Here is a 20,136-nt window from a genome sequence, read left to right as displayed (position 1 = left end):
GAGATCACATCTGTGTTTTCATAGTTATATCCTCGGCACCTAGCACAGGGCTGCATATGTAGTAAATACGTATTTATCAAAAGAATTTAATATATTAGGAAGGCAAGAAATGCATGGAATGAGCAGAAAGGAAATTAAGGGAATATAATAATCCCCTTATATTTGTATCATGCTTTTCATTCACACTGCCTTTAGCCAAGCACAAAGGTTAAGTGTGAAAACTCTATGGAACCCACGGGTGACTGGGTGGCTCAGTCAGTTAAGCGTCAGAGTCTTGGTTTCGGCTCAGGTCATAATCTTGGGGTCGTGGATCGAGGCCCGCTTCAGGCTCCGCGATCAGTGTGGAGTCTGCCTCAGATTCTCTCTCCCTCTCCCTCCCGCTCACTCTCTCTCCCAAATAAGTAAATAAAATCTTAAAAAAAAAAAACAACTCTATGGAACCCAGATCACCTCCATACTAGTGGTTACTTACCCCTCTTTCCTGTAGTTGTGGTTACTGCCTCAACATCCCTCATCCCAGGACAAGGATTTTTATCCTCATCTTACAGATGAGGAGTCTCAGAGAGAGGCAGTGACCTGCTTTAGGTTACCTGGAGAGTATTCCCATTTGAGATCCTAAGCTTTTTCCTCTTCATAACCCTTTCAAATGCAGACTCTCAGCAAAAGCTCGGAACCTGTGCTGGTTGGTTAAATATGGCCACTGCTAAGTTTGAGTCCAAAGGTCAATCAGAAACACCTAAGGAATATTGCGAATGAATGGAGTTCATGATCTTGGTTGATTTTTTCAGCAGACTTCCATTTCTCCCTCTGGGGGGAGAAAAAAAATGTAGAGCTGGAAAAGGGCAAGGGGTTTCTGCAAGACAAGGTCCTGAGAGTCTTTAGGGTTTGCTCCACAGCCCCGCATGACGGTTTTATTTTCACTACCAAATTCGGTCAATTTTGCTTCTTTGCCAAGCCTGAAAAGTCCAGCTCACCCTGCAGATGGCTTTAAGGATCTGAAGAAGAGCACAAAGGAAGGGCGTCTGGTAACCCTGCCTTTGAGGGACCTCCCCACCCCCACCCCCGCTCTGATGGAGAGGAAATGCAAAGTCAGCCCCAGCCGCTGCTCAGAACCTGTTGAGGGATCCTGAGAGTCGAAGGGAGGCCCTCCTCTTACTCTGGAGACAAGGCTGAACCTGAGCCTTACAGTTCGTCCTCAGCCATGAAATAAATTTCTGGCTAACAGCGGAAACTCAACTCCAACTGGCTTGAGGAGGCGGGAAGATACAAAGGAAATTTTGTCTTATGTCACTGAAAAATCCCAGAGTGAGGCTGGATCCAGCTTCTCCAGAGCCTGCCTCTCCTCCTCTCTCTGTTTGGTCTGCGACAGAAAGGCCTTCTGCAGAGGCCCCCCCACCCCGCCCCTCCTTCTAGGTTCGAGCCCCCTGCAAGGGGCGAACAGCTTTTAGAGCTCTCTGGACACAGCCCCAGGATTTTGCTCGGACTCATTCTGATTGGGCCTCATTGAGGCAGGGATGGGACGCTCTGATTGGCCAGTGCTGGTCACACGGTCACTGGAGCTTGGGTGTTGGAACCAACTCCCACCGCACCGTGTGAATTAAAAGCCAAGGAGCGAGGCTGCACCGAGCATTGGAGGCTGTTCCTGCAAGGATGGGAACTGGCTGCTCAGCAGGACAAAGCAAATGTTCACCATAGAGAACTGTTATTAGTATTCTGCTCTTAAAAATGAGAAAATTGAATTTAAATACCTTCCCCCAAATCACACAGAGATTTGGGAGAAATAGTCGGCATTGTTTAACCATTATTCTCCAAAGAGTAAGTACCCTTGACGCTGGATCACCTCCTGCTGTGTCCTGAAAAATCACCATTTCTGCCCGCATTTTGGGAGACAGGTTCTAAGAAGGATGTTTGTAATTCAGGAGGCTTTAGTCTGAACAACCACACCATCTGCCCTGTGGGCTAAAGAAAGCCACACATCCTTCTCCATGAATAGAGAGCTCAGAGTCATCCTCCTTCGACAGCCCCCCCCCCGCTTTTTTTTTTTTGCTTTTTACTTTTAGTGGGTTGGAATTGAAACATTATTGTAGTAACTGTTAGTTTCAAGGCAAAATTGTAATTGCTCCTAGATCCACTCACTGGTTTCAAGAGCGCTTTAACCTTTAACTTTCTCAGTACAAAAGGAGGCTTGCTGCGCCGGGAATCTAACAAGACCATCATTTATCCCTGGCAGAGTTCATTAGTCAATTGTAACAGTTTAATTATTAGCATTTTAATGCATGAGCATTTAACTAGACAGAACAACAAGCTTTGGCATACAGAACAAGACTTCTTAAACGGAGCTGAATTAACTCACACAATTGTTTGTATTGTGTGTTATTAAAACGAGATGATTAAAATTCACGAAACAAATAGTTTCATATATTTAGCCAACAAACCAGCATTTAGCTTCACAGTATTGAGAGCATGCTTTCTTTTTCAGCTACAATTTTGAATTTTAAAATCTTTGGTATATTTTTCCTGTTCCAAATTATGAGCTAACATGATATAAAGAAGATTCACTTCAATCCACTGATTGTGATGGGTGGCTTTAATAACAAAAATTGAGACCCAAAGAGGAAGCCTGGGAATGGTCTTGAGTGGCCCAAGCTGGGAATCCTACTATTAGGTGTCCTTGGGCAAAATTCCAGATGCACAGAAGAATCACCTAGAGTGTTCTTTAAACTGCACCTCCAGAGAATGTGACGTTTTAATGGTACAGAGTGGTTTCTTGAGTTTGTTTGTTTGTTTGTTTGTTTGTTTGTTTGTTTTTAACTCCCCAGGTCATCCTAACATCCAGTCAGAATTAGGAAGCGGGCTCTATGTGAGACAAGGTGGATCACTTAACCAAATTTGTCAAATAAGAATAAGTCTTGCCAATTTTCACAACAGCTCTATTCACAATAGCCAAAAAGTAAAAACGATGCAAATGTCCATCAACAGGTGAATGGATAAACAAAATGTGATATATGCATATAATGGAATATTATTCAGCCTTAAAAAGGAATGAAATTCTATACATTCTGCAGCATAGATGAAAAACTTCAAGACCTCATACTCTGTGAAAGAAACCAGACACAGAAGGAGAAGTATGATTCTACTTCCATGAGGCCCCTAGAACAGTCAAATTCATAGAGACAGAATATGGGTCAGAGGATACTAGGGCCTGTGGGGAGGGGAGAATGAGGACTTAATGTCTGATGGATATAGAGCTTTTGTTTGGGCTGATGAAAAAGTTCTGGAGATGGATACTGGTGGTGGTTGCACAATGTTGTAAATGTACTTAATGCCACTGAATTTTACACTTAAAATGGTAAAAATGGTAAATTCTATGTTATATATGTTTTACTACAATAAAAAATGGAGAAAAAGGAATAAAGCGTGCTATATTCACATTGTAGAATCAACGTGTGTCATCAAATGAGATTGTGGATAGAAGCCTTTTGTAAGTTTAAAATGGTGTACACATTTAAAGTGGTAGTAATAGTCTTTAATTATTTGTTTTAATCATATTGTTTTAATAGGAGGCTACAATATAAACAGCTGGGAAGGTTAATTACTAATGTCAAACCTAAACGAGTATAATTAATGTCACTCAGCAAAGGCCTTCACTAGACTCAAAACATATTTTCTCCTGGGGGTAATCATGGCCTGATTTTTCTAAACAGTTTCTCCTGTGAGTGGGAAGCAGGATCTCGTAGAGAAAATGGGAGGAGATGGAAAGTCTTGCATTTTTCATTTGAGGCTAGATATTCATAGCTCAGTTTCACATGGTGTCAGGGACACCTGCATCCTGGCCTCTTGGAAGAGGAGGTCTGTGAGCTCTGGAATGGGCCTTTCCTATGACAGACAGTGAAATGGACAAAGTGCAACAAATATTATGAGCCACCACTGATTGAATCTTTCCTCAATGCCAGGCTTCTGATGGAAATCAGGGTTGGGGGTGATTGGAAGGATAAATGGGCAGAGAAGCGGTGGGAGACCTCCTCCCATGTCCAGGCAAAAACAAACTCAAAATCCCAAAGAATTTTCTATTACTTCTTTACTTCTGATTCAAGCAATATAATCTGACCCAGGGAGTCTGGATTGGTGGGGATTTGGGCCTGACTCCTGGACTATGAAGATGTCACTTGCCCCTCAGCAAATGAGAGAATCCCCCTTGTTCTCCCCTCTCCTGCCAGATTCTCCTTAGAAAGTGACTTTGGTTCTGGGATGATACCCAGACTGATAGGCAGTAGAGGTTCTAACAAACCCACCATCTCACATGGCTACTCATTTTGGCTGAGAAGTCTCCTAAAGCACAAGAAACCAAGTCCCACTTAGGTCTTAATTTTATCTTGGTAATGTCCCCATCTCCCATGTATAATTGGGCAACAGAACTTCCTGGAAAGTTCTTCAAGGCAAACTAGTAGCAAAATGAACCCAATAGGCAGAATCAGGATTTAGGCATCACATACAGTGATTTTTTCCCATTTCCCATTTGCCAACTTTCTCAGCAATATTTGTCTAGGGAATGATAGTGGGAGGGGTCACTCTTTCCACTAATCCTAACAACACGGACGGGCTATTCTTAGTACTGACTGAATTGTGGGCCACAGAGTATTCTCCAGGATGTCCTTGGTCCATTAGTTATTGAAGTTCAGGTTCATGAGTTTCCTGCCTATGACTGGAGTTAACATTTTTCATTACCAGTATTTGCAAAGATCAAAACCCACGTTGCCAGTCTCAAAATTCCATCAGCTCTCAATGGGCTGCATTCATGGAGAAGAAGCTGGTGCAGATGTTCCCTCTGTTGCCAATTCTGGAATGTGTCCTCGTCCTCCTCCTAGAGCATGTATGAGTCCTGCATTCCATGAAAAGAAGATTTTCAGTGTGAAAACATTCCTTCTTTACAGGAAGTGCCCAGGTCCCAAGTGTGCTGGCTTCCTACGGTTTGTCGGGACCACATCGTGAGAACAGGGATGGTTTCTACAGAGTTCACTGTTCGGTCTTCAGGACCTAGGAGAATGACTAGCAATATGTATGTACTTAGTAAAAATGTATCTAATAACAGAACCCATCTTAGCTGTCATTTCTGAGCATCTCTAAAGGATGTGCAGATGAAGTGAAGAAGCTGGAAAGAAGAATGATCCTGATGTGCAAAAGGAGAGCCACTCTGGGGAACTGGAGAAAATACTGTCCTAAGAAACTGGTACGGCAAGAAGCAGAAGAAATTTCAGGAATGATCTAGTTGTGTTCTCAACACTATATCAAGAGCAGCTGATAATTTTAAAAGAATATCGGAGATCAGGAAATTCTATAAAATGATGAGAAGCACAATTGCTGAATTGAAAGCAACAAATAGCAGCTTGAATACTTCTTAAACTTTAAGTCAGTGAAATACAAAATAAAGTCAAGAATTTTTCCCAGAATAAAGAGATGAGCATTTTAAAAGGAAATAATTTTTTAAAAAATGATTCAATAGATTCAGTTATCATTTATCAGGAACGTCAAAAAGATGGAAGATACAATAATCTAACAATAGAAGAAAATTTTTATAAAACTTAAACAAAAGAATAATATCTTTAGATCTACAGTGCTCCCTGAAAGTCAGACAATATTAATTAAAATAGCCGCTATATAGAAATATTCCGGAAATAATGTTTTAGTCTTAGGTAAGGGAAATTCTATAATCCTACCCAAGAAAAGAAAACCTATCTGGCCTCAGAATTCTCCCCAGCAATACAAAACAAAAAGATTATATAGCATTAGCTATGGAGGTTTTTATTTTCTTCTTGGGAAAAAGTAAGAAATAATATAAAAAATTTAAAGTACACAAATTATGAGTGTACGGCTCAATGAATTTTCAAAAGGAAAACACCCATGTAATCAGCACCTAGTCAAGAACCAGAACATGACCATCAGCCCAGAACTCTTGTGCCCTAACAACCACTTATACCTCAGAGTAACCACCATCCTGACTTTTAACACCATAGGTTAGTTTAACCTATTTTAGAACTTAATATAGATGGAATCATTCCATGTTTAGTCTTCTGTGTTTGGCTTATTTTGTTGAACATTATGTTTTTGCGTATAGTTGTGGTTCTCTCATCCTCGTTGCCATATAGGATTCCACTGTATGAACAGACTGCAATTTATCCATTCTACTGCTGGTGGACATTTCACTAATGAACATTATTTGTCTTTTGGTGAACATGTATATGCATTTCTGCTGGGTATATATGTACAAGTGGAATTGCTGCATCATAGGTAGGTTACATTTAATGAAAATGGCCAGACCATTTTTTCTAAAGTGACTGTACTAATTTATATTCCTCTCAGCAGTATGTGAGGGTTCCAGTTGCTCCACATTAAATTTAGTCATTCTGGCAAATTTGTAATGGTATCACATTGTGGTTTTAATTTGCATTTCCCTGATGACTAATGAAGTTTAAAACCTTTTTATATGTATTGGCCATTTGAATATCCTCTTTTTGAAGTGTCTGTTCAAGTCTTTTACCCATTATACTCCTTGTCTTAATTACTATTATTATTTTAATAAGTCTTGATATCTGGTTGTGTAAATCCTTCACTTTTGTTATTTCTTCTTCAAGATTGCCTTGGCTTTTCTTGGCTCTTAAATTTCCATGTAATTTTAGAATCAACTCATAGACTCCACAGAAAGTAAAGGGTTTCTAGAATTTGTTTGGGATGACATTTAATCTATAGGTGAATTTTGGGAGAAGCAACATCTTTACAATAGAAAGCTTTCCAATCCATGAACATAGTATATCCTTCCATTTACTAGGTCTTCTTTAATTTTTGTCAATAATGTGTTGTAGTTTTTCTTGCATACCCTTTGCTAGATTCATTTCTAGGTATATGTTTTTTGAATATGGCATTACCACAAGGATAGACAGGTAGATCAATGGAGGTTCTATTCTATTCTGGAGTGTTAAAAATGTTTAATATCTTAATCTGAATGTTAACACAGGCGTGTACCATTGTCAAAACTAATCTAACTATACTCTTAATTAATATACTTCATCTATTCTCCCTGTTTGTTTTACCACAACAAAGCAAAATGAAAAAGAAAAATATATAAAAGATATGGCAGATAATTTAAAATAGAAAAAATATATTACTAATAAAAATGTATAAGTAATAATAAGTATGATTATTTTGACAAATTAGCACAAAATTTTCCTCTTTTTGATGGTATTACCAGTATAATAACCATAAGGGTACAAGAAAGCTGATACTTTTATATACTACAAGAGGAAGTATACACTGGTATAAACTTAAGGGAGGGCAACTTGGCAAAAGATTTAAAAATGTGCATGCAAGTCCACTAGAAATTCCACTTTCAGAAATGTATTTTAAAGAATATATCATATTCTTACTTAAAGAATACAGCATAAATTTAGCTATTAGGATGTTAACTACAAAATTGTCTATAATAATAAAATACTGAAATCTATCTAATAATAGGGAATTAATAAAATAAACTATGATATAGAATAATGAAATAATATCAACCACTAAAATTTATGACATAGAAGAAAAGTTAATGATATAGGAAAGTATTCGCAATGCAATATTTGGCAAAAGAAAGAAGTCTACAATAGTGATCATTCAAGAAGTTCCCAATTTGAGTTTTTAAATTTAAATTTATATATCTCATCACAAGAAAAAAATTGTAAGTGTGTGAGCTGATGATGTTAATTAAACTTACTGTGGTGATCACTTCACAATATATACAAATGTCGCATCATACTGTATACCTTAAACTTATACAATGTTATAAATCAATTATATCTAAACAAAACTGGGGAAGGAAAATATATATAATATGTCATATATATAGAGAGAGAGAGAAAGAGAGATACTACAAGGATATACATATACCTATATGTATACATATATACATATAAATGTCGGCAGTGATTTTCTGTGTATTGAGATCATGGGTGATATTTTTGTTTCTTCCTATGCTTTCACTTTTTCTAAGTGTTTAACAATGCACTTGTATCACTCTTGTTCTAATAAAATGAGTTTTTTAAGAAATTATAAAAGAAAAATGGTAGGCATAGCACTATTCAATGTCAATGAATAAAACTGTTCTCTTGCCAAGAAGCAGAAATTGACTAAAGAAAAATATATATATTTATATGTATATATGGAGAAAAACACACCAGAGTTTTACTGGGATTGTGGGCGACTTCTCTTTCTTAACATCCATCTTTAGTTTTCAAGCTTCTTCCAGTAAATATGTATCCATATATAATCTGATAAAAAGCCATGCGAACCCAGGGGAAAACAGGGGAACAGCAGGAGCCCCCCATGTGGTTGGAGGACTGGCCTTCGTGTAGAACAGTAGACACTTTGCAGCTCTGGACACAAATACACAATCACCCTCTTGACTCAAACTCAGTCTCGGTGCCTACACTCCCTCCCTGCAGATTTCGCACACACTCTCTCAAACTTCGCAACCCATGGTGGTAGACATTACTCTTCAGATTTTTACAGGTGAGGAAACTCAGCCCCAACAGAATGGTCACTTACTCAAAGTGGCCAGGGACATATAAAGGGGGGAAGGAGGGATTTGAACCCTGGTTGACCCACTTTCAAAGTCTATGCTGTTTTCACTACTTGAATACTTTCTTATTATCATATCACAATCAAGACCACCAAAACTTTGTTATAAACTCTAAAGCCACATGCACAAGGGCCTTCTTCAAGATAAATACAATCTGTTTGGAATGCACCAGCTTTATTGAAAAATATTACTGAAATCAAAGCATTTTGCACTACTTTATTCATTATTTTTATGGTACTCCAGGATTTTTGTGGGATTTGTTTTTCATTTCACTTCTGTAAGCCTGCCAATGCTTTAAAGCAATACTTCAATTGAAGAGGGGGAAAAAAAAAACCAGTTTTCCCAGAAAAAAAAAACTCAACAGTGTTTTCCATCCTTTCCTATGGTTTGGAGAAATCCTCCCCTCCTCCCCCTCCCCGTCCCCTCTCCCCAACTCCCATAAAGTGCAAATTTAATACTCAGGCTACTGTTTAAACAGCCCCAAATGTTTAAAAGAAATGAAATTTGCAGTTGCAAAGTTTTGAAATGTTTACATCGTCAGACGTTCCACCTAGGATGTCACAGATCATTCTGATACAGAGACAACAGAAAAACACGCTCTGTGGATCTGGAGCAGAGACTCCGTTGCCCTAAGAGATGATAAAGGATTGAGGGAGGGGTCTTCCAGGACTTGCGAAGCTAAGCCAGACCTCTGGCGTGAAAGCAAACGGCTTCCCTCATCTGTTTGTTTCACAGACACACTTGTGTTTTCAGTAGGCATCAGGTACTGCTGGCTCTTGAGGGGCTTACAACCCAGGTTTGGTTTAGGGCAGGTAAATTTAGGTACTAATTTTATTCTGGGTATGTGGAGCAATCCTGTAATACTGTGGCTTGAGATGGGCCCCCCTGGGACTCTAGGGAAGCCTCGGGGGTGTGGAGGGGAGTGGAGGGCAAGGTGAGGCTTCTTTGCCCACAACCCCACCCCTCACGTCAACCGCTGCTGCTCCGTTAGGATCTGTTTCCTGGATTTGGATTCCCCATCAGTTTTATTTTGGACGAAAGACAATGTGGTTTAAAAAAAAAAAAAAAAGTTTGGAAAGAATCCCTGCTTTACGGCACTGAAATGCAGCAGAAAAGGAACAGGAGGCTTCTCTGCTCCCCAGAACACTGAAAGAATGAAAGCATTTTTTTTTCAATCTGCAAATGCCCAAAATGACCCTCCCCGGTCTAACCTCTGCTTTGAAGAGCTGAGGAAATTGCAGACCATAGCAAGGGAGAGAGAAAAGCTCAGGGTCACAGAGATCTCTCCGTGAATGCTACAGGAAAAATGAGTGTCAGAGTAACTTGCCCATCTGAGAAAACTTAGCCCCGGGCTTTCGGTCAGCAAATCACATTGCCAAAATGCACTTATTTACTCAAGTCCTGCTTCTTTTCAAAACCAGAAATAAGTAGGAGTAACAACCTGAGAGCAAATATTATTATTGAATGTTGAAATTAATTTTGAGCTTCCTACCACTCCAGGTGAAAAGAGAAACCCACAGTGTTCCATAGTTCTTATTGATGAGGAAACATCCATTCTTTTTATTCGAGATTATTTCGTGAAAAAATGTCCTTATTTAAACTTATGGAGGAAAAGAGTTGTGCCCTTTTTTGGATAGAATAAACCAGTAAGTCCTAAGATACTAACTTTCCCATCTAGACTGACTTCTTTGGTCAGTTTGTGGGTTAACATGTGAATTCACTCACTGGCCACTTCCACCGACATTATAAATGAAATCATTGGTTTTGTAAGTTGAGATATTAAAAACTCTTATTTTTCCTTTTCTATTTCTTCAGGGCTACATCTTTTTTTCCCAGACTTTGCGTTCTATGTGGCTGGTATCTGCAAGCAAGGAGTACAAACTCCATCGAAAGAAGAACAGAGGGGAAAGGAATAAAAATATTTGTAATCTGGGGGGGGGGGGTACTGAGCATTCCACATGCCATCCCATGAGCTTGTCTAACACTATGGGGTCCTACTCTGTGTCACGTACCTCCTGTACTCACTGAAACCCACCCTGGATCTCTGTTCATCTTTACCATAGCACACCCTTTAAAATGGTATCAAGATACAGAAAAGCCACAGACTAACAAGGCTCAGAAGTTTGCCTGGTGACAGGGATCTTCCGTCAAATCCTCCAGCCACCTGCCGTATATAAGCCAGGCACTGATCAAGGTACTCCAAGTCCCAAAACAATAGAGATCACTCCTCTGTTTTCGGTGACCTCAGTCTAGTGGCCAGAGATAGCCAGCAGTCAACACACACAAAAAAGACAAAAAAGAACAACAAACAAGGAAATCACAACTGTGTCACAAGCTGGAAAGGAAAGAAACCAGGAGCAGTGATGGAAGGTCATGGGACATAGGAGGAATGGGCATGCAGCTTTCCACTGGTGATCAGGTGAGGCTTCTCAGGGAGGTGACAGTTAAGCTGAACCTGGACGATGAGAAGCAGCTGGGCAACCAAGGGCCAGGTAGAACCATCAGAGCCTGGATCTGCATCAGGCAGCTCAGGAGGCCTTGAGCCACCCCTTGTCTAGTCGTTCTGACAACCCCACAAGGTCAGCATCTTCTTCCACCTCACAGGCGTGAACCCGGGGGCTCAGAGAGGTGAAGTGATTTGAGTTTCACCACACAGCGAATAACAATGGAGCAAGATTTTAATCCAAGAACATCTGGCCCAAATCTCTGCTCTTAGCATTGGCTTCCTTTGATTTGACTCACTGATACATCAGCTACCACCACTGACAACTCAACTTACACTGGGTCAGTTCGTTAACTAGTTAGTTGTCTATTCATTTTTTTAATTATTTAAATTCAATTAGCCAACTTACAGTACATCATTAGTTTCAGATATAGTGTTCAATAATTAATCAGTTTCATATAACACCCACTGCTCATCACATCATGTGCCCTCCTTAATGCCCATCACCCAGGTACCCCTTCCCCCCCGCCCACCTCCCCTCCAGCAACCCTCAGTTTGTTTCCTAGACTTAAGACTCTCTCATGGTTTTTCTCCCTCTCTGATGGTCTATCCATTTTTACTCACACTCAGCCTCGTTCCAAAGAGGGTTTGAACCCCCAGGTTCTCTGTGCTTGCTGGCCTCTCTATACTCTCCTTCAGATAGAGCCCCCTGCTCCAGCTGGATTGGCATACAGAAATGCCATGACAATGACTTCTCAGGGTTCACGTTCAGACTTTTAAAGAAACTCACAGACAAGGAACCTTCTCACCCTCTGTCTGGTGTTCCCCTTGGATGCTGTTGTTCAATGTTCCAAAGGTCCTATGGATACCTAGAAACTCGACCCTCCCTTTATCAGGCCAAACACCAAGCAAAGAAGCAAAAATCCCCCCACTTCCTCTGGGGATGCAGCCCACATCCCCTGGAGAATCAAGGGGGCACGCGTGCTCTTCTCCTCTGCCCATCTCTGCTGCCACCATTATGAACAGGGATGGATGTCACCATAGAAGCATCCCTTTGTGCTCTCGCAGCCCCGACTTGAGCTACACAGGGCTGAAAGCAGCCTGGCGTGGCAGAAAAGCCTCTTTCTAACCCCGTGGCTCATTCCCAAGCCTGATGGTTGATGAAACCCATTGCAATGACTTCGATGAAGTACAGGAAAGTGGGTCACTCCCTGAATGACCACATCTGCCCAAAATAGGCATGTTACATCATCGCCACACAGGACCTCTTACTCAACCCCGTGTGCAATTTGGGGGTTTTTCTAAGTAATCTTCCAGCTGAAAAAAGAGGCTGCCATTCAGGGAGCCCTCATTAGCTCAGAATAACAGTCCCACGTGTTTAGCCTTACCACGCTCTGCCTTTTACCACAATGAGCCCGTAGTTGTCCCGGCAGCTCGGCCGGGTTGGGAGGCAGGTGTTGTCATCATCACTATCTTCCAGATCAGGACACCAAGGCATCCCTTGCATCACTTGTGTGAGGTCTCCAGCTAGAAAGGGGTAGGGACTGGATTCAAGCCGCTACCTGCTTGCTTTGCTGGGTCTCATGCAATGAAACAGCTTTTCCGAGTCGTACGAGGTTCTCAGCCTGTTACTCACGCCCAAGCCAGAACCTTGTCACTATGGACAAACGAAGAGACTCAGAAAAGCTGGGGATGACCTTAGCAGGCTGTTCTCAGATTCAAGTTTCACTCTGAAACATGCAAAAACCATGCATGACAAAAATATATATTTTTTTTAAGAGAGGAGGCTGGACATGGGTAGGCGAGATCAGAGATGATGTTAGAAGGCTTCAGTGATAGGGTCTGAATTAGCAGCTGCCTGTGACAGGTCAACGCCAGGCTCTGGTGGCCCTGTCATTTGCAGAGTGACAGGCCTCCGCTCCCTAGACCCTCCCAGAGCCACCGGATGACCTTCCAGGAGACGGCGCTGCCTCATGGGCTTTGCCAGGGCCTCTGCCGCCTGGGTTCCTAAACACGCAGCTCCCAAAGGAAACGTGTCGCCACCCCACCCCTGCAGCCATTTTTACTTTGGGTGGTGATGTATCCATTCAGTGAGGAGCTCGGGGCTGAAGATAAAGTTTGCTTCCCTCCAGAGCAGCAGTTCCAAGAAATCACATTTTCAAGATAGAAACCGATGATCCCTGTAACTGCACAGCATTCTGTGTCCTGCTAGTTTGGACAGAACGAGAGGGAGAGAACACATAAGCCCCCTCCTTGCTCTCTGCCCCAACCCAGGCAGACAGGAGGCTGGAGACCCCTGGAGCTCTGTCTCTCTCTGCTCACTGCCTCCAGCACCGAGAAGAAACGGGCCACACGGGTTCCCCAGGGGACGCACATGAGGACATGGAGGGGAGGGGGGCATCAGCTTAGAGCCCTAGTGAGAAGCCAGTCTCCTGGGGGCTCCCATTACAAAGGGACCTGGGGGATAATGCAGCTCAGCACTGCCCTATAGAAATAAAATGTGAGCCCCCTATGTCATTTTAGATTTTCCAACACCCATATAAAACAAAATAAGTAAAAAGAAACAGGTGAAATTAATTTAATAGATTACTTAAGCTCATATATCCAAAATATTATCACCTCAGCATGTAATAAGAATTATTGAGATCTTTTACATTCTTTTCTTATATACTAAGTTTTTGTGTATTTTGCACTCATAGTACATCTGAGTTTGGACTAAGCCACATTTCAAATGCTCGAGGCATGTGGCCAGGGGCCACCACCTAGGACAGCAGGGGTCCAGCTCATTGCTCCATCTGGATCATCACATACCTTCTGCAGCAGCTCCCCAAGGAACTAACTAGCTCCCCGCTACCCAAGTGTGGTCATTGGCAACATCAGCATTTCCCGGGGCTTCTTAGAAATGCAGAATCTCAGGCCGCACCCACGACGTATTTAAATCAGAATCGAACTTTAACATTCTCCCTGGCCGATTGTTGCACCAGAAACTCTGAGAGCCTGTTGCCTTCTCTAAAGGACTTCCAGTGGCAGGAGACTCCCTCGCCCATTCCCAAGGAAGCTCAGGCCATCTTTAACTGGTTCCAATTATTAGAAAAGCACTCATCCTTCCGTTACTGAGCATTCTTGATGAGCCAGGCACTGTGTTAAGTGCCTCACACGAATGACCTCATTTAAGCCCAGCACCACCCTATGATATGGGGGCTAATTTTGGCTCCTTTTTTATAGATGAATAAACGGAGGCCCCACAAACCAAATGACTCACCCCAGATCGTGTGGCTAGCCAGCTGCCTGTCTCAAGGCCTGTTTTCTTAGCCACTCACTACACTAGGGCCTCCCCGAACCTTCTGCCTGCTGGTTCCTCCTACACACTACCCAGTGCCAATTTGGAGTCCAGGAGACTTTTCCATCTTCATAGTAAAGGAAAGTGTTGGGACTCCGTAGAGATGGCCTTTGGTACCACGGCTTAATATGTTTGTGGGTTTCCTTTATTACTGGTTTCATTTCTTTTCATTTAATATTTCATTTATTGCTTGAACAAACTCTATTGGTAGCCGCCTGCTCAGCATTTCCTTCCCTCATCAAGGTTCAGGACAAGTTGAGAAATTGGCAACTAAGCAAATAGGCAGAAATTAACAAAAGCCAGATGATGTCATTAGATAGCTCAAAGGTTCCTGGTTTCCAATTAAATAAGGTAGGTGGTTAGAGCAATTATGCAATGTACACATATTACGTGAGGGACCCCAATTATGCGAGGTTCACGGGTAGGTACCATGCTGAGGACGATACCGAACTTGCACAAAATGTCATGAGACACAAGCAGGAAGGCAGGGTGATCAGATGGGGAAAGGAGAGCGCAGATGGTCAGAGAAGATAGTGACTATCTAGCCCACGCAACTTCACTCGGGAAGGTTCCAAGGCATCCCAGAGAAAGAGACAGTCATCCTCCCGCGCAGTGGGTAGTAACCAGAGGACTTTTGTCACGATCAATCTGATAGTGTCAAACATACCAAGAAGCCACAAACAGAGAAAACAAACAGTAGTTTCAAACATGAATCCCAATCTAGTGTCCTAGCAGCAGACCATCTGAATTACAGCCCATGATTTTTGATCTAGAGCCTTCTGACATGGGCATTTCTACATGGCTGCAGGCCCTGGTTGATTTAAAGATGGTTAATGATTGTCCAGCACGATTCAGAGACTACAGTCAAGGGGAAAATACACCCCACACACCACCTCGGGCCCCTTCAGAAGCAGTCCACACTCCAAGGTCACTGTCGTTCCTTTTGTTCATCAAACACCTCCATCGGTGTTAGGTATCTTCCGGCAGGACACGGGTCAGGGTCTCCAAAATAAGCAAGATTCCAGCCAGCAGGAAACTGTATTTGATTAATGTGCAACAGATTCTCTGGGACAGAACCAGTCTTTGTCACCACCGCATCCCCAGGGCCCAAGACAATGCTTGGCTCCCGGTGGGCATTCAGTATAAACCTGTCAACTGACCATCCTTGGAGACCTCACTCCTGTGTTCTAAAGCTCTTCATTGATAGCAGTAGTAATCACAGCAGCTAATAGTTATTGGAGGTTTATTTTGTCCCAAACACCATGCTAAACACTCTACTGACGTTAGCCAAACACCCCACCAGCGTGGTGAGACCGTGACCATTATTTGTATCTTCCTTACAAGGAAACTAAGGCACCAGAAGATTCGGGAACATGTCCAATACCGTCTGCCCGTAGGTGGCAGGACTGGGATTCGAACTCAGATCCACCAGCCTCCTTGCTTGGAAACACCTCGCTATAATGTTTCATTTTTATTTTCCTGCTGGGCATCCAGAAGCACACAGTGACCCCAAATGCTTCTTCTCCGGCGGAAGGGAGAGGAAGGGCATTCTGCAGCAGGGACCGCCACCTTCAAAATGCCCCTAGGGCAGCTTCATTCGAGGGCCGACACATTCATTCACTCACTGTGAAGGCTGAAAGTCATTTTGGGGTTAGGACCCTGCTGCTAGACACCGGAGATAGAAGGACGAAGAGTCTCTGGTTCCCGCTCTCCATGGGTCACAGGCTGGGCTCAGTGGGCAGAGGAAGAGCCCAGAATGTCAATACAGTGTAGCATCGAAATAAACTTCTACTGAACACGGCCAACCTGGCATCAGTGAGCTAGGCGCTGAGCCAGCCGTGGAGACGTTATACACCCTGCCCTCCAGCAACTCCCCACCTGTCTGCCCCCAAACAGACCAGGAGCTGGGCGGTCCACACTTGAGCCCAATTGCAGGGTCAAGACCAAATGTGTTAGAGGCGTGCAGAGTGGGTGAGATCGTTGTGAGTTGAGGTCATTGCCATTCTCAGGGAGATGAGAGCAAAAACAGCCCTGACAGATGCCTTGAGTGTCCTTGTCATTTCTAAGTGTTTCCCTGGAGATGGTTATTTGGAAGAAATGGGATGGTAATGCTTGCCGTGGCCACATCTGTACAGCAGTCCTAAGCTGAGGACACCCCAGGACTGCCTCTAAGCTTCCATTGTTCCACTTGGGTTAGAAAACCTCAGAAGAAGGTCATCTCAGTGAAGGGTGCACAGGGCTGGCTGTGGTTAGTGGCTGTGGATTGCTGAGGTTCAGGGAGGTCAAATAAGCTTCTTGAACTTGGCTCTGACTTTGAATAACACATATGAACTGCTTTAACACTCCAAAGGGTAACTTCTAGTGCAAATAACCTGGAGATCCTTTTCCAGAAGGGCCACAAGGCATGCCCACTTCACAGAGCCCTGACCAAGGCTCTGGGGAGCTCTTTCATCCTTCGCTGGACCAATTTTCCAAAGTGCTCTGTAATTAATGCCTCCCAGAAGAGATCCTCTCCTTGTCACTGAGAAGAGAAAAATAAAAGCATACTTGCAACAGTTTTGTACCTTGGGCAGAGCTGATTCATTTTTAGCCAGCTCAAATAAAGTGCCATGATGTGAGTAATAATAGAGGCCAATATTTTACAGGATGGCCCATCAAAGGCCCTTCAAGCATGTCCATCACCTTTAACGTGCAGAAGTAGAGCTGACACAGAGTTTGCAGGAGATGTTATTGCTCTGAATAGGATAATTTGGGGGGTTTTTTCCTATGGAATTTTTGCAAGAGAATAGCTGGTTTAGTCTGTGGGGTACCTGCAAGTACAATCTGTTTCTACACAGTGTATGGATTTATTTATTCACTCACCAACTATCTATTGAGCCTCTCCTAAATGCAAAACATTTGGACAGATGCTGGAGAAAAAGGACAGAGTCCCTGCCCTCATGGAGCTTGCATTCTTGTGAGGGAGACAGACACAAATAAAATAATAAGATATATATGTTAAATATCTCATGATTTGTGACTGATGCTGTACAAAAAACAGAAACAAGAAGTGACTAATATTAAGGAAAAGGTATATTTTGGGTTCAGGCTCAACAAAGACCTTTCTGCAAAGAGAACTTTTGTACTGCATTCAGAAAGGAGTCAGCCTTGCAAAGGGCAGGGGAAGATCTTTGGGGTATGAGGAATAGCTTGTGCAAATGTCCTGGGGCAGGATGGAGCACAGCTGAACTGGAGAAGCTGTGGGAGAAACATGGGTGGGAGAGAGGAGCCTGGAGGAGTGGGTAGGAGCCAAGCCAGATGTTCCATGCTCTGAAGGTGGCCTCTCTTCTCCAATCTTCTGCCTGGTTTCCCTTAGCAACTCAACACAACAGACCAATGCCTCACTCCTCCCACTCTCCCCCACTTAGCACCCCCAGGAACACTATCTTGTGGCCTAAAAAGAAAAACCAACACACTCTGGCCACCCTCTGCTTTGTTCCAGCAGCTTCCACAGTGATGAAGAAGCAGGCTCCATGAAAAGAGCGTGGGTGATGTTCCCCCAGTGTGCATGTTCGTCCCACCCCACCGAGCCAGCCTGGGGTAGCTGCACTCAGTATGCTGCCACGGTCGTTGATAATAATTGTTGCATTAATTGGTGCTGTCCGGACCAGACAGAACGTAAAAGATCCCACTGTGTCCAATAATTAATGTTTTTCCCTCACTGCAACGCCATTAATAAGGGGCTCTTCCAAGAAACGAGTAATTGGCTGGTTGGGTGTCATTAGGGTATTTATAGATAAGCTTTGGTCTGAAGACATAGAGGAAAGCTGATTATGTTTATTTAGACTCTATTATCTATCGCTAATGTGTTATCCTGCGTTCCGATCATCCCCATTCTCTGGGTCCTAATGATACAGGGCACACTCACAATGTGATTTCAGTGACCTGCAACATGGCTTGATCTTCGCTGCAAGGGACAGAGGGGGATGGAGGGGGCGGCTGTTCACAGGTTCCTCTTGCTCCCACTCATCTGCCGTGAACCTTCTCTTGCCGCTGAGAAATTCAGAGCAAGGCTCTTGGAAGTACTAGAAAGACAGTTTCTCCTAATTAAACCTCAGAGGAGTGGAAGTTTCTTGGGTCTGTGATTATCTGAAGGGTTTTTGAAAATGTAAATCTGGTTGGGGAAACATGGCTTTGAAAAATAGAGGGAGCCTGGTTTTGAGATGCTATCTCCGCCGGTAGCAAGCAAAGAAGTCTCACGGCTGATAAAACCTGGCCGAAATATACATCTTAGCAGATAAGCGCATATGCTTCCAAGTGCACTCCTGCCCCCCGGGGACGTGAACAAGGTGGCCTCTGGGGCTGCCTTTTCTCCCGGAAGACTTTGATCCAGTTGTCCTTTGCTAGAATTTTTAGAAAAGATTTCTTACGTTGTTTTTGAAAAGTAGATATGTGCAACCACGTGAATGTACTTGATGTCATTGGCCTGTACCGTTAAATGGTTAAAATAGTGCAGCACAAATACTGAAATTGGAATGATACAGAGAAGATTAGCATGGTCCCTGCCTAAGGATGACACGCAAATTCGTGAAGCGTTCCGTATTTTTGAGTTTCTTTATGTGTACAGGGAAAGGATTGAATTTTTTCTCCTCAAAACTAGCTTTTTTCACAAATAAATTATCAGGTTAAACTTCCAAAAATGATTAATATAGTAAATTTTATTATATATATATATATATATACATATATATATGGCTACAATAAAAAAAATTACTAGGAGAATAAATAGGATAATATCATTTATTTTTTTTTAAGATTTTATTTATTTGAGAGAGAGAGAATGAGAGACAGATAGCAAGAGAGGGAAGAGGCTCAGAGGGAGAAGCAGACCCCCCACTGAGCAGGGAGCCCGATGTGGGACTCGATCCTGGGACTCCAGGATCATGACCTGAGCCGAAGGCAGTCGCTTAACCAACCAACTGAGCCACCCAGGCGCCCAGGATAATATCATTTATAAGCAGAATTTGAAAGCATAAGGAAGAACTGGGCTTTTAACTTTGTAACTATAACGTATCTAACATTAATTTTGGAAGCCAAATACTTCGAAATGGTCTCTTCTGCATGTGAAACTACCCTCACGTTAATATTCAAAAATCCTTACATCAACAACAAAAATTCAAGACAATTATTTTATCAGTTGACTGAGCTGGACTTTATGGGATAGGAGAGTGAACTCAACCTTTATTTATTTTTACCATGTCCTGTTAAACTTGTTCTGCGGACAGCTCGCTATCACTCCTGGCTATAATCTCACATGGGTTCCATGGTTTTTTGTGACTCTTATAAAGACCCCAGACCTATCCAATAATAAAAAAATAAAGTGTACCTCGCTGTTTCCGTGCTCGTACGCGCTATACCCATGTGACATGCTCTATACTTCATATTCACATGTCTCCAGGCATGGTGAGAGTCTAGAGACCTGAGTTCAAGTTCAGGTTTGCCCGTATCACAGGGCGTGTAAGGGGTAAAAAGATGCACAATGTCGTGAAGCTCAGTTTCCGCACTGTGAGATGGGGGTGCTGCAAATGCACACGGGGTCTTTGAAAGACGAAGGATGACGTCTATGGGGACGGGGCCAGAGAAGGGGCCCTGCGAATATCCATCTCTCCCCATCTGACCTTGTATACGCGAAAGCATCTGACCTGCACAATCCTCTACATCCTCGCCCATGCTGTCCTCTCTGAAGAACGCACTCAGGAA

General features: G+C 42.8%; 1 long non-coding RNA gene and 1 pseudogene across 3 annotated transcripts in view; one reads left to right on the top strand and one right to left on the bottom strand.

Annotated features, from left to right (window-relative positions):
* Positions 1-3,269: 3,269 nt before the first annotated feature.
* LOC118026896 overlaps positions 3,270-20,136 on the bottom strand; it is a 32,225-nt gene continuing 15,358 nt past the window's right edge. For 2 of the 3 annotated variants that reach the window (XR_004683711.1, XR_004683709.1), the window contains exon 4: positions 13,669-16,918. This is a non-coding gene — a long non-coding RNA (uncharacterized LOC118026896). Of the gene's footprint in view, positions 4,880-13,668; positions 16,919-20,136 lie in introns of those variants that run through there. The other variant, XR_004683713.1, reaches the window with a different exon arrangement.
* Positions 18,887-18,983, top strand: LOC117998888 (annotated as a pseudogene).

Source organism: Mirounga leonina, unplaced genomic scaffold (genome assembly GCF_011800145.1).
Source record: "Mirounga leonina isolate KUSES-001 unplaced genomic scaffold, KU_Mleo_1.0 Mir_114, whole genome shotgun sequence".
In the NCBI taxonomy this organism is placed as follows: domain Eukaryota; kingdom Metazoa; phylum Chordata; class Mammalia; order Carnivora; family Phocidae; genus Mirounga; species Mirounga leonina.
Note: the sequence above shows the minus strand (reverse complement) of the source record. Positions and strands in the feature narration are given on the sequence as shown.